This window comes from Lampetra planeri, chromosome 16 (genome assembly GCF_965212315.1).
Source record: "Lampetra planeri chromosome 16, kcLamPlan1.2.h2, whole genome shotgun sequence".
In the NCBI taxonomy this organism is placed as follows: domain Eukaryota; kingdom Metazoa; phylum Chordata; class Hyperoartia; order Petromyzontiformes; family Petromyzontidae; genus Lampetra; species Lampetra planeri.
Window position 1 is genome coordinate 1,409,659 of NC_136122.1, and position 27,932 is coordinate 1,437,590.

The following is a 27,932-nucleotide window of genomic DNA, read 5'->3' on the forward strand; positions in this document are numbered from 1 at the left end:
ATATGCCACAATCGGCGACCGTATCGAATCCTCACACTCTGATCCCGACGAACTTCCACAATCTCAACGGGCCCCTGCCAGGGCCCATGGAATTTCGGTGATGTGCCTACCGGCACCATCGGACAATGTAACCAGGCCTTGTCCCCCACCTGCCATGGCTCACGTGGAGGCTGTGTACCGTGCAGGCGCTCATTAGCCGCCTGCCTTCGTTCCGTATTTCCCAGCGAGGCCTCCCTAGCCTCTTTCAATCGATCCAATGCCTCAAGCATGGGGACAGGCACCGCTGGCGACTTCCTTTAGATTTCACCCCCAGCCTGACCAAGGCCGGGGCTTCTGGTTCACGACCATACATCAAATAGAAGGGTGAATACCCTGTCGAAGCATGTGGGGCTAATCTATAAGCGGCCAAGGCCGCCGGGACATGTAGATCCCAGTCTGTCTGAGTCGAATTAACCTGTTGGCACAACATAGATGTCAATGTTCGATGAAGACGCTCGACCATCCCGTCGGTTTGCGGGTGGTATGGGGATGTCTGAATTTTCCTTGTACCCAATGTGTCACACACTCCTTCAATAGGCGGGACGAAAATTTCTTACCCTGATCCGTAAGCAGGTGCTCCGGGGCACCTTTGTCAAAAACATAACCCTGCAGGAAGGCCTCCACGATCGATCCTGCCGATTGGTCCGCTAGCAGCCATGCCATAGGCCACCGAGTGAGGTACTCGACCCCCACAAGCAGGTATTTGTGACCCCGCGGGGTAACGGGGAACGGTCCCAGAATATCAAGGGCTACAATCTCGTTCACCCGCGAAACACGTATCGACTGCAATGGTACCCGATATGGCTGTGCCGGCGCCTTCCGCCGTGTGCACTCGTGACAAGCCTTAACATACAAATGAACATCATTCTGTAATCCCGGCCAATATAAATCGTTACTCAAAGTCAAAGCCGTTTTCTTCTCTCCCAAGTGCATCAATCGCTCGTGCGTGTCGCGAATAAGTTCCCCTCTCAAACATAGTGGAACCACAATACAAAACTTCTGCAAGACAACATCCCATCTGACCAGGAGGTCGTCAACGAGTCGAAGAAAGGCCCGATCATCCGACTGTTTGGAACGAGAGGCCCGAAGCCTCATTTTGGTAAGCGAAGGATCGTCCGCTTGCAAGCGCGCCCAACGATCCTGTGACAATCCCAGCAACCCAGGCTCCTTAGCCGGTGCTTCGTCAACCCGGTCTGAATCGGCTGCAGCGGCCATGGCCGGAATGCCCTGCAGCGGAGGCCCGCAGCGCAGCGATCCCTCAGAGCATCTACACAAGCCCGATGACTGAGGCAATCAAGACAGTGCATCCGCGTTAACATGACGCTTCCCTTTCCTGTGCTGGACCGTGAATGAGTATCCCTGCAGGACCTCAAGCCACCGGGCCATTTGGCCCGAGGGTTGATCGATCCGCAAGGAGTACTGTAGTGCCGCGTGGTCGGTGCAGACCAAAAATTGTCGCCCGTACAAGTATGGTCAATACAGCTGCACAAAGTGTACAATTGCCAACAATTCCCTGCGTGTTACACAATATCTTTGCTCTGCTGGGGACAGTACACGGCTGCCATACGCGACGACCCTTTCAACTCCGTCAATCGTTTGCGACAATACAGCGCCAATGCCCGTATCACTGGCATCGGTGTCCAAAATAAACATTTCCACAAAATTTGGATATCCGAGCGGCCGCGCGTCAGCCAAAGCGTCCCGGAGCATCTCAAACGAACGCTGTTCCTCGTCACCCCACAGAAACTTCTTACCCTTAGCAGTCAGCGTGTGCAGCGGCCTCGCAATTGTGGCAAAGTTTTTAACAAATCGACGGTAGTGAAGTACCGGTGAAGACGCTGGACACCCAGGTTGAGGCACACGTATATTTATTTCAGCTTATCGGTACAGGACAACACTAGAGGGGGTAGCGGCCCCCTCACCCGGATAACTGGGGATACCCCCTAGCTAATCTCACCTATCCCCAAGTCCTCCTCTAACGAGCTAGGGGAGGCTAACTGGCCCGACACTGGTGAGTCGGGCTACGGTCTCCGGAGTCCCAGGGTCTAACCCTGGTTCACGGAACCACGCCTCTGGCTCGCTCCTCTGCAGCCCTGACAAGGGCGGCGTCGAGGGGAGTCCAGGGCTCTAGCTAGAGGATCTTCACTCTTCCTCCTTCGTTCCCAGACTGAGCCCCGAGCTCTCTTTGTCCTCCCCCTTTATACCCCCCATCAGGATCACAACCCCCCAGGCTGCCTGATGCGGACGTCGCTGCGGGCACCCCCCCCGTGTACTCCCGTAACTCCGCCCACTGTGTTTGTTACCCATTGGATCGTATGCACTTACAGCCCTCCCGTAACAGCCCTACATCACCCCCCCCATTACAGCTCGCAGCCGTCCCGGCTGCAACAATTCCAAATAAAGGAACAATTACCCCTCGACCCCGTGTGTGCCTCATTTTTTCAACAAAATGCAAATAGCAGAACAACAACAAGAACAACAACCATACCCCCGAAGGGAATGTCCGACGCACCCCCCCCCCCCCGCATAAATACGAAATCCGTAAGCACGTATGTACAACTAGCCAGGAACTCCCCCATCACACACAGCACACCCACGACACACAACGCACCCACAACACACACACCGCGCCCACACAACACAACACACTCAGTGTGCAAGGAGCACACCACCGACGCAGCATACAGTAACCATGACACGTGAAGGAAAATAAATAAGAAAAGTTTTTTTTTCTTTTTCTTCCTGCTGTATATTATAAGAGTCTGCGCATTTTAGCGCGCGTCCTTGCCGCAGGCCCGTCACACGGGGCAACCCCGGACGGCGGACCATCCGGTGGCGGCTGTCCCATTCGAGGTGAGGTCGCGATTGAAGTCGCGCGACTGTCGGCATCACCTGTGGGGGTTCCAGGGCGTGAGCCCGTCATTCCCGGTACACCTGTGGGTGGGACAGCCGGCAACACATCAGGCGAGAGCAGCGACGGACCCTCCGAGTCGGTCGACCCCCCACATGCTTGGCCTCGCGTGCGTGGCGTGGGCCCCCGCACCGCAACAAACGGCTTCAGCCTAGAGGGGTGTACAAACCACCGGCGCCTCCCCCATTGGATTCGAACGCACTGAGGCCTCAAAACCTCAACAACCTCGACGGGGCCCCGCCACGGGCGTACGAGTTTAGAGGAGGTCGCGAGTGGTACCTGGGGACAGTGCAGCCATGCCCTGTCCCCCGGCTTCCACTGCAGCACGTGCGCGCGAGCCAGTCTGAGGCGCTCGTTCGCCTTCTGACGCCTGTCAGAATTTAGCCTCGCCGCATCCCGCGCCTCAGTCAGTTTGTCAAGATTAAATTTAACGTGATCGTCCAATTTAGATTTGCCCAGCGGCACGGGGATCTGCAACTGTGCCCGAACAGGTGGGTCGGGTTCGCGGCCATACATAAGAAAGAAAGGTGAAAACCCCGTCGCAGCATGGGGAGCCAATCTGTATGCCGCTAGAACCCCTTGAATATGTAAGTCCCAATCAGCCTGTGAGTCCGAAACTTGCTGCGACAACATAGACGTGATGGTGCGATGCAGACGCTCGACCATCCCGTCCGTTTGCGGGTGATAGGGGGAGGTTCGAATTTTTTTCGTTCCCAGGAGATCACAGACTTGTTTTAGGAGTTTCCCCGAAAAATTTCTACCCTGGTCGGTCAACAACCGCTCCGGGGCACCTTTGTCCATGACATAACCTTGGACAAAGGCGTCGACGATGGCTGCTGCCGACTGATTCGCCAGGGGCCAGGCCATAGGCCAGCGCGTAAAATATTCGACCCCAGTAAGCAAATATTTATTTCCCCTGGAGGTGGCGGGGAATGGCCCCAGAATATCCAGTGCGACCAGTTCATTTATTCTGGAGACCTGGATGGATTGCAAGGGCGGGTTCGACTCCCGTGCCGGTGGTTTGCGCTGCGCACACTGAGGGCATGCCGCCAACAGATCAGTGACATCCTTTGTCATACCCGGCCAAAAAAAATTCAGCTGGAGCAAGGCGAGTGTTTTCTGGGTACCTAGGTGGAGGAGGCGCTCATGAGCAGCCCACACCACCTTACCTCGTAGGCCAGAAGGGACCACCAGCCGGTGACGCTGGGATTTCCCGTCCCAATGCATAAGCAAGCCCGCATGGGTTTCCCATGCGTCGGCATGACCCGTCACACGCCCCCTCTCCCCGGCGCGACGACGCAACGCGAGGAGGGAGGCATCCTCCAACTGGAGGCGCCCCCATTCATCAACGGGCAATCCAAGCAGGGAATCTCTCCCCTGTTCGGCGATATCAATGGGGACTACCGTTTCATCGTCGGCGGCCGCCGCCAGGACCGGAACCATCATGTCCCCTACTGGCTTGCAACGCCCCGACCCCAGGAGACATGCGCATTCGGAGGCGGTTGGCATCCGTGACAGAGCGTCAGCGTTGGTGTGGCGAACGCCCTTACGATAAGTGGTTTCAAAACTGAAATCCTGGAGGACCTCCAGCCATCGGGACAATTGTCCCGATGGCTGTTGAACCTTCAGGGCGTACTGCAGTGCCGCATGATCTGTGCGGACGGTGAAATGCCGACCGTACAGATATGGGCGATACTGTTGGATGAAATAGACAATTGCCAACAGTTCCCTACGGGTGACACAATATCTTTGCTCCGTTGGAGACAACACCCGACTGCCGTACGCGACCACCCGTTCCACGCCGTCAACCACCTGGGAAAGCACGCCTCCAATACCCGTGTTGCTCGCGTCGGTGTCGAGCAAAAACGGCCTCGAAAAATCTGGGTAAATCAAGGGAGGAGCCTTCACCAGCGCGTCCCGAAGGGAGCAGAAAGCAGCTTCCTCATCCTGACCCCAGTGGAACCGAACCCCTTTAGATGTTAACGCGTGTAGGGGTTTGGCAATCGTTGCAAAATTAGCGACGAAGCGTCGGTAATATGATGCGAAGCCAATAAAACTCCTGACCTCTCCCACCGAGGTGGGAGTCGGCCAGGAGCTGACACACTGCGTTTTGGCGGGATCGGTAGCAATACCCGAGCGCCCTACGATGTGCCCCAAATAACGCACCGACTCGCGTAACAAATGGCATTTTTGGGGCTTAAATTTCAAATTAGCAGCCCGCATCTTTAGGAAAACCGCCCGCAACCTCTGGAGATGTTCATCAAAAGTTTTACCAAAGACAATAACGTCATCCAAATAAATCAGGCACGATTCCCATTGCAATCCAGCCAAAACCAATTCCATCAATCGCTGGAAAGTTGCCGGCGCTGAGTGTAAGCCCATCGGCAACCGGTTGAATTGGAACAGGCCGTGCGGTGTACGGAAAGCAGTTTTAGGCTTAGAATCATCGTCCAGAGGAAGCTGCCAGAATCCCGAAAGTAAATCTAGTGTGGAGAAGAATCGCGCTCCCGCCAAAGCGTCCAGCGATTCGTCCATCCGCGGGAGCGGGTATGCGTCGGCAACCGAAATTTTATTAAGGCGCCGAAAATCAACGCAAAACCGCAACGAGCCGTCCTGCTTTTTAACCAGGACGATCGGCGCTCCCCACGGGCTGGTGGAGGGAGAAATGATGTCGGCGGCTAACATGTCATCAACAGCCGATTTGACATGGTCCTTTTCGGCGGGACTTAACCGAAACGGATTTTGGCGAATTGGCGCGCTGTCACCCGTGTCAATATGGTGACGCAGCAGGTGAGTGCAACCCAAATCATATTTATCACGACTGAAAACGTCGGAAAATTCCCTCAGTAGCGTTCTAAGCTGTTGGCGCTCTGAATTTGTCAGGTCCGTCGATCCCGCACAAAGCGCGTCGATCCACCCTTCATCGCTGTCCGAATGTGGGAGCATCCGGGAAGCAGTGCCAACGTGGTTCGCGACAGGTTCCTCGCAGGGCACTGGCGTCGCGTGAGCGAGCACCGTCCCTTGAGGAACCACCACCGTCTGCGATCCCACATTGAGGACCGCGATGAAAGGGTCCCCGTCCCCTCTTACGACGGTCTGGGCCGGAATCAAATGAGGCCCATTAACCCCGGCCCTAGACGGTCCCAGCAAAACACCCTGATCCCCTATGCCCTTAGCGAAGGGCCTACGAAGTTTCAGAGGCACTAGCATTTGAGCTCCCGGCGGCACACGAACAGTTTTAACGACGAACGCCGGTACCGTCGCGAACGCCGACCGAGCTGCCGCAGGGGATGGCAGGAACGCCATGCGCCGCCCCGATGGAAGCTCAATGCATCCTTGGTCGATCAAAATACGAATGGGCATTTTACCTAAGAAATCCGTCCCCAGCAGGCACGGAACCGCCAGCGAGGAGGAAACGAAAATCGGCCCCGACAATTTGATGTCCCCAATAGAAATTTGCGCTCGAATCTGTCCCATGATGCCGAGAGAGCCCCCGTTAGCGGCATAGAATGGGACGTTAACCGGCAGTAAAGGCCGGCTTTGTACGGGCAGAATATTGTAAATTAATTCCGAAATGATTGTCGCCGATGCCCCCGTATCGACCAAGATGCGTACTTCTACCCCGTCAATGTGTCCGACTACGGCCGACGACCCTGACGACGCGGCTACCACGCGATGGGCCAACACGGACCACTGTTTGGGCTCGATTTGAGTCCCCGCAGTGATCCGCGTTAGCCCCTCGCAACGCGACATCGGCCCCCCGTTTGTTGTGGTGCGAGAGCGTGCAACGGGTAGGTGCTTTGGCCAAACATGTGTGGTGCCGCGACTCGCCGGGTCATGTTGCTGGAGCTTGGGAGGAGGAGGCCCGGCGTCCCGTCGAGCCGTCGTCCCGCGCTGTCGAGGAGAGCGGCACCCCGAGGCGACGTGGCCCCGGACGCCGCAGTTGAAACACCGCGGGAGCCCCGGTGGAGACGACGGGCGGTTGAAACGGCTTGACCCGTCCCGGGCCGACCGTACTTCTTGCGCCTGTTGCCGTCGATGGTCGACGGCGAAGAGCTCCTCCGTCGGAAGGGTGGCTGCAGCCACCGCACGCCCTGCCGATGCCCTGCTGGCTTTCCGCCGCAGGGACAGAAGGTTGGCGTGAAGGAGGCGCGCCGCCTGAAGAGAGGTCATCTCGGCGTCCTCCTGTGCGACGACAGCGATGTCCAGGTCGTCTGCCAGGAGGAGTATTTTCTCCGTGACCATCGCGTCCACGCCATCGTCGTCCATACGGGGAAAAGCCGTCTTAGCCAGCGCTAGGAGGCTCGTCCTGTATGCCAGGGGCGACTCCTTCTCACCCCGCTTGCGCTCGTAGAACCGCTCTCTGCATTCCGCTGAAGGTCCATAGACCCCGGCCAGCAGCTGTAGTGCCTTCGGCAGAGTAGACCGCTTCTCTTTCGGCGCCGATGTGAGGGCGGCGAGCGCGTCTGCGTCGAGGAGCGCCGGCAGCGCGCAGAGGGCTTCATCGTCGGACCACCTTGCCATTTCTTGGTGGGCGATGAAGCGTCGCTGGAAGCCGCCCCAGTCGCCCTCTGCACCAACAAATTCTTTAAGCGGAGGCAGCCGTTGTTGTAGCGCAGCGTTCGCCTTGGACGTCTGTAGGCTGCTATCCCCGGGACTCGGCTGTGCGTCGGCGCGAATGGCAGATGGAATCGCCTGTCGCGGATGTGATGACGCTCCCTCCGCTGGAGATGACGCAGCTGTCCCAGCGAGAGCGGTGTCGGACCCAAGGTTGAGCCCGGCCACGCCCTCCGCAGCTGCCGTGACGATGGCGGGAAATTCAAAGCTTGAGTTTTCAGAAATGGCGGGAAGGCGCTCAGGTTGACGGCTCCCCTCGCCCCGTGGTGGACCACCAGCCCCCAGCCGCGTGATGTTTTCCAGCGTGGCGGCAGCGGCGTACAGTAGCTCCGCCAGTCTCTCGTGAGCCAGCCGTAGCGCGTCTGGCTGCGGCCCCTCTTCATGCCGATGCCCCGGTAGGAACGCGTCGGCCCCCGGCTGCGCCATGTCTTGGTGAGCCGCCTCGGGCTCAACGACTTCAGCAGTGTCCTCCTCCGGTACTCTGGCTCGAGCTGTCTGACGTGTTTCCATGTCCGTAGTACTTCTGACACCAGATGAAGTACCGGTGAAGACGCTGGACACCCAGGTTGAGGCACACGTATATTTATTTCAGCTTATCGGTACAGGACAACACTAGAGGGGGTAGCGGCCCCCTCACCCGGATAACTGGGGATACCCCCTAGCTAATCTCACCTATCCCCAAGTCCTCCTCTAACGAGCTAGGGGAGGCTAACTGGCCCGACACTGGTGAGTCGGGCTACGGTCTCCGGAGTCCCAGGGTCTAACCCTGGTTCACGGAACCACGCCTCTGGCTCGCTCCTCTGCAGCCCTGACAAGGGCGGCGTCGAGGGGAGTCCAGGGCTCTAGCTAGAGGATCTTCACTCTTCCTCCTTCGTTCCCAGACTGAGCCCCGAGCTCTCTTTGTCCTCCCCCTTTATACCCCCCATCAGGATCACAACCCCCCAGGCTGCCTGATGCGGACGTCGCTGCGGGCACCCCCCCCGTGTACTCCCGTAACTCCGCCCACTGTGTTTGTTACCCATTGGATCGTATGCACTTACAGCCCTCCCGTAACAGCCCTACAGTAGTATGACGCAAATCCCACGAAGCTACGCACTTCCGACACTGTTTTAGGCACTGGCCATGCACGTACACAACTGGTTTTCTCTGGGTCTGTGGCGACCCCCGTTTCACTGACCACATGCCCCAAGTATTTAACAGATGTTCTCAACAAATGGCATTTTTGGGGTTTAAATTTCAAATTGGCGTCCCGTACCCTGCCAAACACAGCCCGTAGCCGCTGTAAATGTCCCTCAAAATCCTTACTGAACACAATGACGTCGTCAAGGTATATCAAACATGACTCCCACTGCAATCCAGACAATACAAGTTCCATAAATCTTTGAAAGGTGGCTGGCGTGGAGTGCAGCCCCATCGGTTGTACGTTAAATTGGAACAACCCTTGCGGCGTGCGGAAGGCCGTCTTCGGTTTAGATTCCTCGTCCAAGGGCAATTGCCAAAAGCCAGACAAAAGATCCAAAGTGGAAAAAAACTTTGCACCGGACAATGCGTCCAATGAGTCGTCAATGCGCGGGAGTGGGTATGCATCTGCCACCGAAACCTTATTCAATTTGCGGTAATCCACACAAAATCGTAGAGAACCATCTCGTTTTTTAACCAATACGATCGGAGCCCCCCATGGGCTGGAAGAAGGGGAGACGATATTCTGTTGCAACATCTCGTCAACCGTTTTCCGAATGCAATCATTCTCCAGCGGGCTCACACGGAGAGGATTTAATCGAATTGGGGGTGCATCCCTAGTATCAATGTGATGTCGCAATAAGGTCGTGCGACCGACATCAAACTTTCCTGAGCTAAAAATGTCCCTGCATTCCCAAAGCAACTCCCTTAGACGCGTCCGCTGCTCGGGTGTCAAATCGTCGTTGCATTCATACAAATCGCGAAACCAGCTCGGTTCCTTCTCCTCCCATGGCAGCGTGTCTCCTTCCCCAGCTGCCAAGCACACATCCCCTTCTGAACCCCGCGCGACCGATGCGTGCGCCAACGTAGTCCCCTCTTAAATAACGACTGGCTCGTGCCCCGTGTTCACAATCTAGATGAACGGTTCGGCCGTCGCTGGCACCATCGTTAAAGCACCCACCAAAGAGGGCGTTCGTGCCACGGCATTCGAGGGTGACAACAGAATGCCTTCCTCCAAGTTACCCACTGACAGCCCTTTTTTCAACCTTAACGGCACAAGCATCTGCGTCGCAGGCGGAACGCGCACCATGCGGCTAACCACCACCTGAATCACAGCGTTGACAAGGGCAAATTTAGATGGAGTTCCCAAAAATTTAAGGCACTTCCCCGATGGCAATTCCAATCGTCCCTTCTCAATCAAAATCTTAATTGGCATCTTTTGCAAAAAATCCGTGCCCAACAAACAAGGTACAGCCAAAACAGTCGAAACCAAAATGTATCCTGTTACGCACACCTCCCCGACTTGTATCGTTGCAAGTACTCGACCCAAAATTCCCAAACTGCCCCCATTTGCCGCTATACATGGGCCATCCACTGGTTCCAAAACATGGGGCGAGGTTGGTAATAATCGGAAAGTTTGCAAGGAAATAAGGGTCGCCGAAGCCCCCGTATCGACAATGACTCGAACCTGAACCCCTTGAACAAGCGCCATCACATCCGACGAACCCGGCGCAACTCCCAAAACACGATGAGCCAACGCACCTCATACAGCATTCCCCTGTGCGTCATACGAAGGGGTATCAACAGTGTGTGGTGTCGCGGATGGGTGAGGTGTAGGATACGGCCGTGTATTGCATATGTCGCGACTCGCCTGACAATCCTGCGCTGGGTACAATCCGCGGTTGTAGCCTCCTGATGATCGCGAGAAGACGCCTCTCCGTCTCCAGCAGTCTCGTGCGAAGTGTCCTCAACGCCTGCACTCGTAACACGTCAGCGGACCGCCACGTCCGGATGTCCCTGAGCGGCGAGGTGGGCCCAACAGTGGTCGTGCGGCCGCTGCCGTCAGCGACCTCGGCTCCCACTCTGGTAGGCCCCCATCCGCACCGACGCCCACCACCAGGGGCTGTGGTGGCACCACCGATGGCTCGTTGCGAAGATCCAGGTTGGCCTGGATGTTCATGGCAATCTGCAAAGATGACCCGTCGTCATCGCTGTTGGTGGGAAGTGAGAGGACGACTCGTAGCTCCTTTGCCATCTGCAACAGCTTCTCCTGGGCCAAGGAATCAAGGGCAGCCTGATCCATCGCTGGGTAAGCCGCTTGGCCGAGGGTCAATAGCGCACTGCGATACGCGAGGGGAGATTCCGCCTCCGCCCGCTGTCTCAACTGAAACTTGCGCTTGGCGACTGATCGAGGTTCATAAATGTCCTGCATCGCCGTGAATGTCCCTGACAATGACAAGCGAACCCCCCCAGGGAGGCCGTAGAACGTCGCCAGCGCATCATCGTCCAAGGCCGTTGGCAGGGCCCGTAGCGCTTCAGCTTCCGTCCACCCGAGCGACTCATACGCTGCCCGAAACCGTCGTGTAAACGCCGTCCAGTCGCCGACTGTAACCTCGAAGCGTTCCACGTGCAGTCGGCGTCGCGTGCTCGAAGTCAGCGACTCCGGCTTCTCCACGGCGTCCAGCTGTGCACCTGGCGCATCGGGAAATCCAGCCGCGCTGCCTGCCCCCACAGATGTAACGAGGTCGTGCGGCCGCTGATCCGATCCCGTCGGCGCCGCCCGTATCATCTGCATAAACTGTTCAAATTCTTTCGTGAGCGCCGCCATCCTGACCTCCCATGCCGCCATCGTAGCTCTCCATACGTGAGGCGGGCTCGGCTCATCCTCGTCGTTCGGGTCGCCCTCGTCACGCGGCAGCGCCCCATCAGTCGCATCCCCCGGGGAAGCGGGAGCCTCCACTCCCGATAGAGGTGTAATAAACCTCCTTGAGACGGCTTCAGGGAATCAGTCCTTTTTATTTTCAACTTCCACAGTTACACTTTACACACACTCCCCGTTGCTGGCAGACAACGGAGAGAGGGCAGACTTCTCGCCAAGTCCCCACCGCGCACGTGGCACCCAGAGCCCCGTACGTGCGTGACTCTTGCTCTTGTCATCCCCAAGTCTGCTCACGACTGTCCTCTCTCCCTCTCTCTTAATCCCTTCGTCACGTGGTACCCCCCAGCCAATCATCTATAGACAGCGTTCACCGTTCCCGATGGTTCCCTGTCAATCCCAGGACCACGCCTCTGATCCGGCTCCCCATTAGCTGAGGCCCCGATTGGCCAGGCCAATCACCCCTGCTAACACGCCGCGATCACGCCGAGGCCATGCTCCCTGGCTCATCCCTTATTGGCTATAAAGCAGGACCGGCAAGCCAATCCCCACGTGAACCCTCTATGGCTGTTATTACATCACCCCCCCCCCCCCCCCCGGTGAAAAAAATCAGCCATCTCGGCTGGGAAAAGGGTGATCAACCAATTCCGTAAAACATCTTATTAGGGCACCAAGGTGCGTTTAACAATAAAGGGTGACGGCGTCCCCGCGCCGAACAACACTTAAAAACAGTCACCCATGTAAAACCCGACATACATTAGGGCGCCCCTGCAGCGCGGTAACAACAGGGAGAACAGCTAGACGATCAAACGTTAACAAAACGGGAGAGATTTTGATCGCGTACGCGACGCGGGACCCTCTCCGCTTCCGGCGCATGGTCGCTTCGCTTTCAGATCGACAGGAGGTGGTAGACTTGAAGAAGAAGAAGGTTGTTGGTTCTCGGTCATGTCCAGGGCAGGCCTCGTTGGAGGGGGGGCAGCGGGGGCTTCCTCAGCCCTCAGAACCTGTTCATCTGTAGGAGGCACAACACAGTCCCCCTTGGGATCAACGGGTGTGGCAATCGGCGTAATCGGCCCGGCAGACCCCGGCAGGTCAGCTAGTGGGGATGAAGGACCGACACGCGCATCAACATAGGGTTTAAGTCGCGAGGAATGAACATACCACCGACGGTTTCCGTATTGAACGCGGATACTCTGTGCGTTCCGAACATCTATCAGTGTCACCGGCCCCCGCCATGGCCTGTGCAGTTTAGGGGATGTGCCCACCGGTACCTGGGGGCAGTGGAGCCACGCCAGGTCTCCCACTGACCAAGGCATGCGAGTATGCGATCGATGCGCACACCGTTCGTTCCTTGCCTGGGCACGGGCCGTCGCACACCTGGCAGCCTCTCGTGCCTCCGTAACTCGTTCAAGCGAGTCCCGCACGTGATCAGGCAAGGAGCGAGACGGTTGTTTACTCGGCTTACCCAGTTGCACATCGATGGGTGGAACATTCTCACGGCCATACATAAAAAAAAAAATGGTGAGTATCCCGTGGACGTGTGTGGAACCATGCGGTATGCCGCTAAGACGCCTGGTATGTGCAAGTCCCAATCGGTTTGCTTTTCACTGACCGTGTGACAAAGCATAGCCGAGAGGGTACGGTTGAATCGTTCCACCATACCACTTGTTTGCGGATGGTATGGGGAAGTGTGAATTTTCTTTGTACCCAGTGCGTCGCAAACCTCCTTAAGCAATTTAGAGGAGAAGTTCAGCCCTTGATCTGTGAGCAGCCTCTCAGGTGCCCCTTTATCCATGACATACCCGTTCAAGAAAGCGTCGGTGATGGACGCAGCCGTTTGGTCGGGCAGAGGCCAGGCCATCGGCCATCGAGAAAAATATTCCACCCCGACGAGAAGGTATTTATTGCCCCTAGCTGATGGGGGAAAGGGGCCCAGAATGTCCAGAGCAACCAATTCGTTGATGCGGCACACCTCAATGGAACGTAACGGCGGTACATAGTGGTTCCGAGGCGGTTTCCTCTTCGCACAATCATGGCATGAGCGGACAAAGTCATTGACGTCTGCCGTCATACCGGCCCAAAAAAAATCCTTTTGCATCGCGGCCAAAGTCTTTTGGACGCCGAGGTGCATCAACTTATCAGTGTGCAGAGCGCGAAGCAGGTCGTAGCGAAGCGAAGTAGGCACGACCAAGCGTGGTCGGTCAGACAACCCATCGGTGCACATTAACAATCCCGACTTGCCTCGGAACATCTGCCACTTCCATCCCGCCAATTGAGATTTTTGTTTCCCTACCAATTTCCATAGCGGGGACAGCGAGGCGTCAGCCTCCTGCTCACGTAACCAGACCGCATGCGGCAGCCGTAAGGTATCATCGGTGTCCACCGACACCTTCTGGTCGTCCTCATTCGCTTTCGCCCCTTTATCGTCCTCATTAGCTATCGCCCCCATAACCGGACAGGGCGAGGTGGGCGGTGCCGCGCAGCGGTGCATGCCCATCAGGCAAGTGCACGGAGGAACGGGTGGCAGCCTCGAGAGCGCGTCAGCGTTCGCGTGATGGGCCCCCTTTCGATATGTAATATGGAAGGAAAATTCCTGTAACGATTCCAACCACCGAGCCAATTGGCCTGACGGCTGGTCCAATTTCAAGGAGTATTGCAAAGCCGCATGATCAGTGCGAACAAGGAATTTCCTTCCATACAGGTACGGCCGGTACAATCGAACAAAATGCACAATTGCCAAAAGTTCCCGCCTCGTCACGCAATATCGCGTTTCCGCAGGGGACAGAACCCTGCTGCCGTACGCCACCACTCGCTCAACACCGTCCTTACGCTGCGACAAAACGGCCCCAATGCCGATGTCACTAGCATCCGTATCAAGGATGAACGGCTGCGAGAAGTCTGGGTAATCTAGCGTAGGCGCCGTGGCGAGGTGATCCCGAAGCGCTCTAAAATAATTTTCTTCCTCAACTCCCCATTTAAACCTTTGATTTTTTCCCGTTAGAACGTGTAATGGTTTCGCCAACGTCGCAAAGTTCTTAACGAAGCGGCGATAATAGGAAGCGAATCCTATAAACCGCCGAACATCACCCACGGAAGTGGGTGTGGGCCACTCTCGAACACATTTTGTTTTCAGAGGGTCAGTGGACACGCCGTCCGAGCTGACAATATGACCCAAGTAACGGACGGAGTGTTGCAAAAGGTGACATTTCCTAGGTTTAAATTTGAGGTCAGCTGCCCGCATTCTTTGAAAAACCGTCTCTAGGCGTTGGAGGTGTTCCTCGAACGTGCGGCTGAAAACAATGATATCGTCTAGATATATGAGGCACGTTTCCCATTGTAGTCCGGCCAACACCAATTCCATGAGCCGTTGAAACGTCGCCGGAGCCGCATTCAAGCCCATAGGCAACTGATTAAATTCAAAGAGACCTTGCGGCGTGCGGAATGCCGTTTTGGCTTTTGACTCGCCATCGAGAGGAAGCTGCCAAAAGCCCGAGGACAGATCAAGGGTGGAAAAGAATTTAGCACCCGATAAAGCATCCAATGAGTCATCCATCCTCGGTAAGGGGTACGCGTCCGCCACCGAAATCTTGTTCAACCGGCGGAAATCAACGCAAAATCTTGTACCACCATCTTTTTTCTTAACCAGAACAACGGGCGCGCCCCAAGGGCTGTTGGACGGCGAAATAATCTCTGCCGCCAGCAATTCATCTACTGCCCCGCGCACGTGCTCCCTTTCCGCTGGGCTCATGCGATGAGGGTGCATACAGATGGGAGGTGCCGCACCGGTGTCAATATGGTGCGACAAAAGCGATGTGCGGCCGAGGTCCAAATCATTTTTGCTGAAAACATCAGCGTACCGTAGTAATAGTGAACGCAGAGCGTTCCTTTGTTCATTCGACAAGGAAGAATTTTCCCCGCATAAATCTGCGATCCAGCGTTCTTGCGAACGATCGTGTGGGGGCCCACCAGCAGGCATCCGGGCACGCGGCGTTTCGTCACAAGAGGCGAAATCGGTAGTGGCGTGAGCCAGCACCGATCCCTCCGGAACAACAACGCGGTCAGGTCCCCCATTCAACACCTGTATGAAAGGTGCCTGACCTGGTCGCACGATCGTTTGTGCCGCCGCCAAAGAAAAGGATTTAGATACCGAATTCGAAAGGGATAATAGCACGCCCTTCGCATCCCTTCCAATCTGAAGGGGTTTTCGGTAACGCAGCGGAATGAGCATTTGAGCTCCCGACGGAACCTCCACCGTAGCAGCGACTACGGCCATAACTGCGTTACCTGTAGGCGCACTGGCCAGCAGGGAAGGCAGGAACGCCATCCTACGACCCCCCGGCATTTCCAAACAATCCTGGTCGACCCGTATATTCAGCGGCATCCGGCGCAGGAAATCAGTACCAAGCAAGCATGGGACAGCCAGCGAGCGAGAGATCAACACAGGTCCTGCGGCGGTAATATTTCCGATAGCGATGCTCACATCTACCTGACCACAGATACCCATGCTTCCCCCATTCGCGGCAACACACGCATCATTAACCTTGCGTATCCGCGACGCAGGAATGGACAACAAATGAAAAATGACATCTGAAATGATGGTAGCAGATGCGCCAGTGTCCACCAAGATACGGACGTCAATGCCGTCGATGGTACCCCGTACCGTCGACGAGCCCGACGCCGCAGCCACAACCCTGCGAGCCAATTTCTTCCACTGTGTAGCAGTGGATGAGTGATGTGACATGACCTGCCGGGTGTCCGATTTGTGCCGACTCGCCCGAGGTTGTTGCAGTTCCGCAGCAGGTGGAGGAGATGGAGGTCCCCTTGGCGGAAGAGGCGACAGCAGAGGTCGGCAGCGGCAGTCACGGGCGAAATGGCCTCGTCTGCCACACTTGAAACACGCGGCCGTCGTCGGCCGGCGGTCAGAAGACCCGGCCCCCGCACGTGGACGGCCTGCGTAGTCGCCTCGCTGGTCGCGCAGCCGCCGTCCCGGAACCCTATGCGGAACAGCAGCAGCCAGCATGTCGTCGTCGCCGGAGTCGTCGGAGCAGTGGACAACCAGTCGTGGAGACCACCCCAAGGGCGGCCCGTCGATTTCAGGTTTCCCCGTCCACGCCGCCATCTGGTCCCAACGCTTGATATTAAACTTAGCGTCCAGGCAGCGCGCCACCCATCGCGATGTGAGCGGTTCGTGGCCGCAGACTGGTAGAGAAATGTTGAGCTCCTGAGACAACTCCAGCATACAGGAAAGGATGAGAGGATCCAAATGATCGGCCGTCACGTCAGGGTTGGCAGCCATGGCCAGCGCCATCAACGCCCCCCGATAAGCCAAAGGTGACTCCTCCGATCCTCGGCGACGCGACATAAATTTTCTGGTGGCTGACGTCGGTGGGTCGTAAAATTCCGCCATCTCTGCGAATGCATCTCGCAGTGTCTTCTTCTTGGATGCTGGGATGGAGCGGAAGACCCCCAGAGAAATGTCATCAAGCAGTGTAGGTAGCGCTCCCAGCGCCTCATCCTCCGTCCAGTTGACGGATCTAAAAGCCGACTCGAAGCGCCACGTAAAAGCACTCCAATCGCCCCCGGCGAGAAATTCTTTGATCTGTGGAAGGCGATGTCCGCGGTGGCAAGCGCGCGCCGCGGGCGTCTCCGACTGCTGTTCCCGCGTCCCACCCGTCGCAGGCAAAATGGCGTCCGGCGGCCGCGTGTTGTCAGGCGCGCCCAAAATGGCGGCCGACGGCTCCCGCGCAGCCGGCCCGCCCACAACGACGGCTTCTTCCCGCGTGGCAGGAGCAATGGCGGACCCAGTTTCTTTTTCAGGACCCCTTCCCGCGGCGTCCAGCTGATCCGCAATCTGGCGACCCATGGCTGGAGAGGACGCCACCGCGGTCACCAGACTTAGCAGAATGGCGCATAACGATTCGATCTGCTCCGCCATCAGCCGCCATCCGTCTTTTGTTCCTGCGGTGGTCGCATCTTCTCCCAGTCGACGCGGAGAGGCGTCGAGGAGAGAAGTATCAGCAGGCGGCATAGGGGCTGTAGCCCCCAACAGCTCATTTTCATCCGTCTCGACCTCTTCCTCCAATGGAGGCACGGGCAGGTTCTTTTTTCTGAGGTGTTTGGACATCTTGACGATCATCCCAACGGTCGCAGAAGGACTTCTGACACCAATGTAATAAACCTCCTTGAGACGGCTTCGGGAATCAGTCCTTTTTATTTTCAACTTCAACAGTTACACTTTACACACACTCCCCGTTGCTGGCAGACAACGGAGAGAGGGCAGACTTCTCGCCAAGTCCCCACCGCGCACGTGGCACCCAGAGCCCCGTACGCGTGTGACTCTTGCTCTTGTCGTCCCCAAGTCTGCTCACGACTGTCCTCTCTCCCTCTCTCTTAATCCCTTCGTCACGTGGTACCCCCCAGCCAATCATCTATAGACAGCGTTCACCGTTCCCGATGGTTCCCTGTCAATCCCGGGACCACGTCTCTAATCCGGCTCCCCATTAGCTGAGGCCCCGATTGGCCAGGCCAATCACCCCTGCTAACACGCCGCGATTACGCCGAGGCCATGCACCCTGGCTCATCCCTTATTGGCTACAAAGCAGAACCGGCAAGCCAATCCCCACGTGAACCCTCTATGGCTGTTATTACAGAGGTATCACGTCCGCATCGCTGCTGTCGGCCGACGAGGCCGCCGGCAAATTCTTCTTCTTCGTAACTTTCTTTGACAAATCGGCGTAGTTCTTTAAATCACTTCTAACACCAGTTGTAGGACTCGTACCGACGCGACAGCTTCTTTGTCTTTCTCGTCTCTTTTATTCACGCATATAGTTCACACCTCCTCCTCGTCATCACTCCATGCCTCTCCGTTCGCTCCAATGCACAACCCGCCATCATCATCACTCCATGTCTCTCTGTTCGCTTGCTCCGCTCCGCGACTTCACTCGCTCTCTCTCTCCCCCAAGGTCCGTTACTCTGCTGCTACCCGACTCTGTACTCACTCCGTCCACTGCTACCCTATCTGTATTCTCTCTATCCACTGCTACCCTATCTGTATTCTCTCCTACCCTACTCTGTACTCGCTCCGTCCACTGCTACCCTATCTGTATTCTCTCTATCCACTGCTACCATACGCTGTATTCTCTCTATCCACTGCTACCCTATCTGTATTCTCTCTATCCACTGCTACCGTACGCTGTATTCTCTCTATCCACTGCTACCCTATCTGTATTCTCTCTGTCTACTCTTATCGTATCTATTCCTGCTCCCTGCTGCTCCGTCTCTGTCCCGGGCACTAACCACTCCAACTCCAACACCAACCAAGACTCCCGTCTCTCCGTTACGCTGTGCCTTTATACCCGAACCAATCAGCCCCAATTAATTATCTCATCCCCCGCTTTGCTACTCGCCCCCAGGCCCCCAGCCTCACGTGACCATGTTATCGCCGTCAGCCCGGCACCAGTCATCAGCCACTCACCCTCCTGACCAATCAACCGGACTGCGTCTTCAGTTACCCTTAACACCTGTGGTCTCTCTTAATGACCTCCCCCTCAATGGCACACAACAACAACTGTATCCTCAGTTGCCCCCCACTGTACGCTGCTTGCTCCCATAGCAACAGAACGCGTGGCATGTGACATTTCAAGTCCTACACATGTATCTGATAGGCAGCAGAAAAGATGTTGAAAAATTATCATTATTTGCATCAATACCGGGTTAAAAAAGTTCATTTGCCATATTTTGATTGACCTTGTGAATATATTGAAAACGTTTTAAACATTAGACACGTTCATATGTTTACTCAATTTATACACACTAACAAAAAAAAGGAACTTGTCCATATGTTCTTTGGAGAATGTGGGCATCAATCCCACTACCTCTCACATACTAAGCGAGCGCTCTACCACTTGAGCTAATTCCCCGCTGGGCTGTTTTGGATGATATCTCGACATAGGCCATAGCACTTTTTGAAAAATATTTAGCAAAATAAGAACAAACTTCACCTTTAAATCTGCGATAAATTAAAACCGACCAAAGCGATACAGGAAGCCAGATCGCATAGACTGGCTTCGATCCATCGACCTGTGGGTAATGGACCCATCACGCTTCCGCTGTGACACTCTGCTTTCGCGTAAATGGCTGTTATCAACGTCCATGTACCTGATGAGGTGCAGAAAAGATATTGAAAAAATATCATTGGTTGCATCAATACCGGGTTAAGAAATTCATTTGTAATAATTTAATTGACCTTGTGAATATATTGGTAACGTTTTAAACATTCGACACGTTCATATGTTTACTCAATTTATACACGCTAACAAACTAAAAATGGAACTTGTCCATATTTGTTTTGGAGAATGTGGGCATCGATCCCACTACCTCTCGCATGCTAAGCGAGCGCTCTACCACTTGAGCTAATTCCCCGCTGGGTTGTCGTGGATGATATCTCGACATAGGCCATAGCACTGTTTGAAAAATACTTAGCAAAATAAGAACAAACTTCACCTTTAAATCTGCGATAAATTAAAACCGACCTAAGCGATACAGGAAGCCAGATGGCATAGACTGGCTTCGATCCATCGACCTGTGGGTAATGGACCCATCATGCTTCCGCTGTGACACTGCTTTCTTGTAAATGGCTGTTATCGACGTCCATGTACCTGATGAGGTGCAGTAAAGATATTGAAAAATTATCATTGGTTGCATCAATACCGGGTTAAGAAATTAATTTGTAATAATTTAATTGACCTTGTGAATATATTGATAACGTTTTAAACATTCGACACGTTCATATGTTTACTCAATTTATACACGCTAACAAACTAAAAATGGAACTTGTCCATATTTGTTTTGGAGAATGTGGGCATCGATCCCACTACCTCTCGCATGCTAAGCGAGCGCTCTACCACTTGAGCTAATTCCCCGCTGGGTTGTCGTGGATGATATCTCGACATAGGCCATAGCACTGTTTGAAAAATATTTAGCAAAATAAGAACAAACTTCACCTTTAAATCTGCGATAAATTTAAACCGACCTAAGCGATACAGGAAGCCAGATCGCATAGACTGGCATCGATCCATCGACCTGTGGGTAATGGACCCATCACGCTTCCGCTGTGCCACTCTGCTTTCTCGTAACTGGCTGTTATCGACGTCCATGTACCTGATAAGGTGCAGAAAATATATTAAAAAACTATCATTGTGTGCATCAATACCGGGTTAAGAAATTCATTTGTAATAATTGAATTGACCTTGTGAATATATTGATAACGTTTTAAACATTCGACACGTTCATATGTTTACTCAATTTATACACGCTAACAAAAAAAATGGAACTTGTCCATATTTGTTTTGGAGAATGTGGGCATCGATCCCACTACATCTAGCATGCTAAGCGAGCGCTAAACCACTTGAGCGAATTAACCGCTGGGCTGTCGTGGATGATATCTCGACATAGGCCATAGCACTTTTTGAAAAATATTTAGCAAAATAAGAACAAACTTCACCTTTAAATCTGCGATAAATTAAAACCGACCAAAGCGATACAAGAAGCCAGATCGCATAGACTGGCTTCGATCCATCGAACTGTGGGTAATGGACCCATCACGCGTCCGCTGTGACACTCTGCTTTCTTGTAAATGGCTGTTATCGACGTCCATGTACCTGATGAGGTGCAGTAAAGATATTGAAAAATTATCATTGGTTGCATCAATACCGGGTTAAGAAATTAATTTGTAATAATTTAATTGACCTTGTGAATATATTGATAACGTTTTAAACATTCGACACGTTCATATGTTTACTCAATTTATACACGCTAACCAACAAAAAAAGGAACTTGTCCATATTTGTTTTGGAGAATGTGGGCATCGATCCCACTACCTCTCGCATGCTAAACAAGCGCTCTACCACTTGAGCTAATTCCCCGCTGGGCTGTCGTGGATGATATCTCGTCATAGGCCATAGCACAGTTTGAAAAATACTTAGCAAAATAAGAACAAACTTCACCTTCAAATCTGCGATAAATTAAAACCGACCTAAGCGATACAGGAAGCCAGATCGCCTAGACTGGCTTCGATCCATCGACCTGTGGGTAATGGACTCATCACGCTTCCGCTGTGACACTCTGCTTTCTTGTAAATGGCTGTTATCGACGTCCATGTACCTGATGAGGTGCAGAAAAGATATTGAAAAATTATCATTGGTTGCATCAATACCGGGTTAAGAAATTCATTTGTAATTTAATTGACCTTGTGAATATAATGATGACGTTTTAAACATTCGACACGTTCATGTTTACTCAATTTATACACGCTAACAAACAAAAAATGGAACTTGTCCATATTTGTTTTGGAGAATGTGGGCATCGATCCCACTACCTCTCGCATGCTAAGCGAGCGCTCTACCACTTGAGCTAATTCCCCACTGGGCTGTCGTGGATGATATCTCGACATAGGCCATAGCACTTTTTGAAAAATATTTAGCAAAATAAGAACAAACTTCACCTTTAAATCTGCGATGAATTAAAACCGACTTAAGCGATACAGGAAGCCAGATCACATAGACTGGCTTCGATCCATCGACCTGTGGGTAATGGACCCATCACGCTTCCGCTGTGACACTCTGCTTTCTTGTAAATGGCTGTTATCGACGTCCATGTACCTGATGAGGTGCAGAAAAGATATTGAAAAATTATCATTGGTTGCATCAATACTGGGTTAAGAAATTCATTTGTAATAATTTAATTGACCTTGTGAATATAATGATAACGTTTTAAACATTCGACACGTTCATGTTTACTCAATTTATGCACGCTAACAAACAAAAAATGGAACTTGTCCATATTTGTTTTGGAGAATGTGGGCATCGATCCCACTACCTCTCGCATGCTAAGCGAGCGCTCTACCACTTGAGCTAATTCCCCGCTGGGCTGTTGTGGATGATATCTCGTCATAGGCCATAGCACTGTTTGAAAAATACTTAGCAAAATGAGAACAAACTTCACCTTTAAATCTGCGATAAATTAAAACCGACCTAAGCGATACAGGAAGCCAGATGGCATAGACTGGCTTCGATCCATCGACCTGTGGGTAATGGACCCATCATGCTTCCGCTGTGACACTGCTTTCTTGTAAATGGCTGTTATCGACGTCCATGTACCTGATGAGGTGCAGTAAAGATATTGAAAAATTATCATTGGTTGCATCAATACCGGGTTAAGAAATTAATTTGTAATAATTTAATTGACCTTGTGAATATATTGATAACGTTTTAAACATTCGACACGTTCATATGTTTACTCAATTTATACACGCTAACAAACTAAAAATGGAACTTGTCCATATTTGTTTTGGAGAATGTGGGCATCGATCCCACTACCTCTCGCATGCTAAGCGAGCGCTCTACCACTTGAGCTAATTCCCCGCTGGGTTGTCGTGGATGATATCTCGACATAGGCCATAGCACTGTTTGAAAAATATTTAGCAAAATAAGAACAAACTTCACCTTTAAATCTGCGATAAATTTAAACCGACCTAAGCGATACAGGAAGCCAGATCGCATAGACTGGCATCGATCCATCGACCTGTGGGTAATGGACCCATCACGCTTCCGCTGTGCCACTCTGCTTTCTCGTAACTGGCTGTTATCGACGTCCATGTACCTGATAAGGTGCAGAAAATATATAAAAAAACTATCATTGTGTGCATCAATACCGGGTTAAGAAATTCATTTGTAATAATTGAATTGACCTTGTGAATATATTGATAACGTTTTAAACATTCGACACGTTCATATGTTTACTCAATTTATACACGCTAACAAAAAAAATGGAACTTGTCCATATTTGTTTTGGAGAAAGTGGGCATCGATCCCACTACATCTAGCATGCTAAGCGAGCGCTAAACCACTTGAGCGAATTAACCGCTGGGCTGTCGTGGATGATATCTCGACATAGGCCATAGCACTTTTTGAAAAATATTTAGCAAAATAAGAACAAACTTCACCTTTAAATCTGCGATAAATTAAAACCGACCAAAGCGATACAAGAAGCCAGATCGCATAGACTGGCTTCGATCCATCGAACTGTGGGTAATGGACCCATCACGCGTCCGCTGTGACACTCTGCTTTCTTGTAAATGGCTGTTATCGACGTCCATGTACCTGATGAGGTGCAGTAAAGATATTGAAAAATTATCATTGGTTGCATCAATACCGGGTTAAGAAATTAATTTGTAATAATTTAATTGACCTTGTGAATATATTGATAACGTTTTAAACATTCGACACGTTCATATGTTTACTCAATTTATACACGCTAACCAACAAAAAAAGGAACTTGTCCATATTTGTTTTGGAGAATGTGGGCATCGATCCCACTACCTCTCGCATGCTAAGCAAGCGCTCTACCACTTGAGCTAATTCCCCGCTGGGCTGTCGTGGATGATATCTCGTCATAGGCCATAGCACAGTTTGAAAAATACTTAGCAAAATAAGAACAAACTTCACCTTCAAATCTGCGATAAATTAAAACCGACCTAAGCGATACAGGAAGCCAGATCGCCTAGACTGGCTTCGATCCATCGACCTGTGGGTAATGGACTCATCACGCTTCCGCTGTGACACTCTGCTTTCTTGTAAATGGCTGTTATCGACGTCCATGTACCTGATGAGGTGCAGAAAAGATATTGAAAAATTATCATTGGTTGCATCAATACCGGGTTAAGAAACTCATTTGTAATTTAATTGACCTTGTGAATATAATGATGACGTTTTAAACATTCGACACGTTCATGTTTACTCAATTTATACACGCTAACAAACAAAAAATGGAACTTGTCCATATTTGTTTTGGAGAATGTGGGCATCGATCCCACTACCTCTCGCATGCTAAGCGAGCGCTCTACCACTTGAGCTAATTCCCCACTGGGCTGTCGTGGATGATATCTCGACATAGGCCATAGCACTTTTTGAAAAATATTTAGCAAAATAAGAACAAACTTCACCTTTAAATCTGCGATGAATTAAAACCGACTTAAGCGATACAGGAAGCCAGATCACATAGACTGGCTTCGATCCATCGACCTGTGGGTAATGGACCCATCACGCTTCCGCTGTGACACTCTGCTTTCTTGTAAATGGCTGTTATCGACGTCCATGTACCTGATGAGGTGCAGAAAAGATATTGAAAAATTATCATTGGTTGCATCAATACTGGGTTAAGAAATTCATTTGTAATAATTTAATTGACCTTGTGAATATAATGATAACGTTTTAAACATTCGACACGTTCATGTTTACTCAATTTATGCACGCTAACAAACAAAAAATGGAACTTGTCCATATTTGTTTTGGAGAATGTGGGCATCGATCCCACTACCTCTCGCATGCTAAGCGAGCGCTCTACCACTTGAGCTAATTCCCCGCTGGGCTGTTGTGGATGATATCTCGTCATAGGCCATAGCACTGTTTGAAAAATACTTAGCCAAATAAGAACAAACTTCACCTTTAAATCTGCGATAAATTAAAACCGACCTAAGCGATACAGGAAGCCAGATCGCATAGACTGGCTTCGATCCATCGACCTGTGGGTAATGGACCCATCACGCGTCCGCTGTGACACTCTGCTTTCTTGTAAATGGCTGTTATCGACGTCCATGTACCTGATGAGGTGCAGTAAAGATATTGAAAAATTATCATTGGTTACATCAATACCGGGTTAAGAAATTCATTTGTAATAATTTTATTGACCTTGTGAATATATTGATAACGTTTTAAACATTCGACACGTTCATATGTTTACTCAATTTATACACGCTAACAAACAAAAAAAGGAACTTGTCCATATTTGTTTTGGAGAATGTGGGCATCGATCCCACTACCTCTTGCATGCTAAGCGAGCGCTCTACCACTTGAGCTAATTCCCCACTGGGATGTCGTGGATGATATCTCGACATAGGCCATAGCACTTTTTGAAAAATATTTAGCAAAATAAGAACAAACTTCACCTTTAAATCTGCGATAAATTAAAACCGACCAAAGCGATACAGGAAGCCAGATCGCATAGACTGGCTTCGATCCATCAACCTGTGGGTAATGGACCCATCACGCGTCCGCTGTGACACTCTGCTTTCTTGTAAATGGCTGTTATCGACGTCCATGTACCTGATGAGGTGCAGAAAAGATATTGAAAAATTATCATTGGTTGCATCAATACCGGGTTAAGAAATTCATTTGTAATAATTTAATTGACCTTGTGAATATATTGATAACGTTTTAAACAATCGACACGTTTATATGTTTACTCAATTTATACACGCTAACAAACAAAAAATGGAACTTGTCCATATTTGTTTTGGAGAATGTGGGCATCGATCCCACTACCTCTCGCATGCTAAGCAAGCGCTCTACCACTTGAGCTAATTCCCCGCTGGGCTGTCGTGGATGATATCTCGTCATAGGCCATAGCAATGTTTGAAAAATACTTAGCAAAATAAGAACAAACTTCACCTTTAAATCTGCGATAAATTAAAACCGACCTAAGCGATACAGGAAGCCAGATCGCATAGACTGGCTTCGATCCATCGACCTGTGGGTAATGGACCCATCACGCGTCCGCTGTGACACTCTGCTTTCTTGTAAATGGCTGTTATCGACGTCCATGTACCTGATGAGGTGCAGTAAAGATATTGAAAAATTATCATTGGTTGCATCAATACCGGGTTAAGAAATTCATTTGTAATAATTTAATTGACCTTGTGAATATATGGATAACGTTTTAAACATTCGACACGTTCATATGTTTACTCAATTTATACACGCTAACAAACAAAAAAAGGAACTTGTCCATATTTGTTTTGGAGAATGTGGGCATCGATCCCACTACCTCTTGCATGCTAAGCGAGCGCTCTACCACTTGAGCTAATTCCCCGCTGGGATGTCGTGGATGATATCTCGACATAGGCCATAGCACTTTTTGAAAAATACTTAGCAAAATAAGAACAAACTTCACCTTTAAATCTGCGATAAATTAAAACCGACCTAAGCGATACAGGAAGCCAGATCGCATAGACTGGCTTCGATCCATCGACCTGTGGGTAATGGACCCATCACGCTTCCGCTGTGACACTGCTTTCTTGTAAATGGCTGTTATCGACGTCCATGTACCTGATGAGGTGCAGTAAAGATATTGAAAAATTATCATTGGTTGCATCAATACCGGGTTAAGAAATTCATTTGTAATAATTTAATTGACCTTGTGAATATATGGATAACGTTTTAAACATTCGACACGTTCATATGTTTACTCAATTTATACACGCTAACAAACAAAAAAAAGGAACTTGTCCATATTTGTTTTGGAGAATGTGGGCATCGATCCCACTATCTCTTGCATGCTAAGCGAGCGCTCTACCACTTGAGCTAATTCCCCGCTAGGATGTCGTGGATGATATCTCGACATAGGCCATAGCACTTTTTGAAAAATATTTAGCAAAATAAGAACAAACTTCACCTTTAAATCTGCGATAAATTAAAACCGACCAAAGCGATACAGGAAGCCAGATCGCATAGACTGGCTTCGATCCATCGACCTGTGGGTAATGGACCCATCACGCTTCTGCTGTGACACTCTGCTTTCTTGAAAATGGCTGTTATCGACGTCCATGTACCTGATGAGGTGCAGAAAAGATATTGAAAAATTATCATTGGTTGCATCAATACCGGGTTAAGAAATTCATTTGTAATAATTTAATTGACCTTGTGAATATATTGATAACGTTTTAAACATTCGACACGTTCATATGTTTACTCAATTTATACACGCTAACAAACAAAAAATGGAACTTGTCCATATGTGTTTTGGAGAATGTGGGCATTGATCCGACTACCTCTCACATGCTAAGCGAGCGCTCTACCACTTGAGCTAATTCCCCGCTGGGCTGCCTTGGATGTTTATCTCGACATAGGCCAAAGCACTTTTTGAAAAATAGTTAGCAAAATAAGAAAAAACTTCACCTTTAAATCTGCGATAAATTAAAACCGACCTAAAGGATACAGGAAGCCAGATCGCATAGACTGGCTTCAATCCATCGACCTGTGGGTAATGGACCCATCACGCTTCCGCTGTGACACTCTGCTTTCTTGTATCTGGCTGTTATCGACGTCCATGTACCTGATAAGGTGCAGAAAATATATAAAAAAAACTATCATTGTTTGCACAAATACCGGGTTAAGAAATTCAATTGTAATAATTTAATTGACCTTGTGAATATATTGATAACGTTTTAAACATTCGACACGTTCATATGTTTACTCAATTTATACACGCTAACAAACAAAAAATGGTACTTGTCCATATGTGCTTTGGAGAATGTGGGCATCGATCCCACTATCTCTCGCATGCTAAGCAAGCGCTCTACCACATGAGCTAATAAACCGCTGGGCTGTTGTGGATGATATCTCGACATAGGCCATAGCACTTTTTGAAAAATATTTAGCAAAATAAGAACAAACTTCACCTTTAAATCTGCGATAA

General features: G+C 51.1%; 7 non-coding genes across 7 annotated transcripts; all 7 read right to left on the reverse strand.

Annotated features, from left to right (window-relative positions):
* Positions 1 to 19,750: 19,750 nt before the first annotated feature.
* Positions 19,751 to 19,823, reverse strand: TRNAA-AGC (transfer RNA alanine (anticodon AGC)). Its single transcript has one exon. It is a non-coding gene; the product is annotated as a tRNA-Ala (tRNA).
* A 427-nt stretch (positions 19,824 to 20,250) lies between these two features.
* On the reverse strand, positions 20,251 to 20,323 carry TRNAA-AGC (transfer RNA alanine (anticodon AGC)). Its single transcript has one exon. It is a non-coding gene; the product is annotated as a tRNA-Ala (tRNA).
* A 1,426-nt stretch (positions 20,324 to 21,749) lies between these two features.
* On the reverse strand, positions 21,750 to 21,822 carry TRNAA-AGC (transfer RNA alanine (anticodon AGC)). Its single transcript has one exon. It is a non-coding gene; the product is annotated as a tRNA-Ala (tRNA).
* A 427-nt stretch (positions 21,823 to 22,249) lies between these two features.
* Positions 22,250 to 22,322, reverse strand: TRNAA-AGC (transfer RNA alanine (anticodon AGC)). The gene has a single exon. It is a non-coding gene; the product is annotated as a tRNA-Ala (tRNA).
* Positions 22,323 to 22,749: 427 nt separating this feature from the next.
* Positions 22,750 to 22,822, reverse strand: TRNAA-AGC (transfer RNA alanine (anticodon AGC)). The gene has a single exon. It is a non-coding gene; the product is annotated as a tRNA-Ala (tRNA).
* A 1,426-nt stretch (positions 22,823 to 24,248) lies between these two features.
* On the reverse strand, positions 24,249 to 24,321 carry TRNAA-AGC (transfer RNA alanine (anticodon AGC)). The gene has a single exon. It is a non-coding gene; the product is annotated as a tRNA-Ala (tRNA).
* A 427-nt stretch (positions 24,322 to 24,748) lies between these two features.
* Positions 24,749 to 24,821, reverse strand: TRNAA-AGC (transfer RNA alanine (anticodon AGC)). The gene has a single exon. It is a non-coding gene; the product is annotated as a tRNA-Ala (tRNA).
* Between the last annotated feature and the right edge of the window lie 3,111 nt (positions 24,822 to 27,932).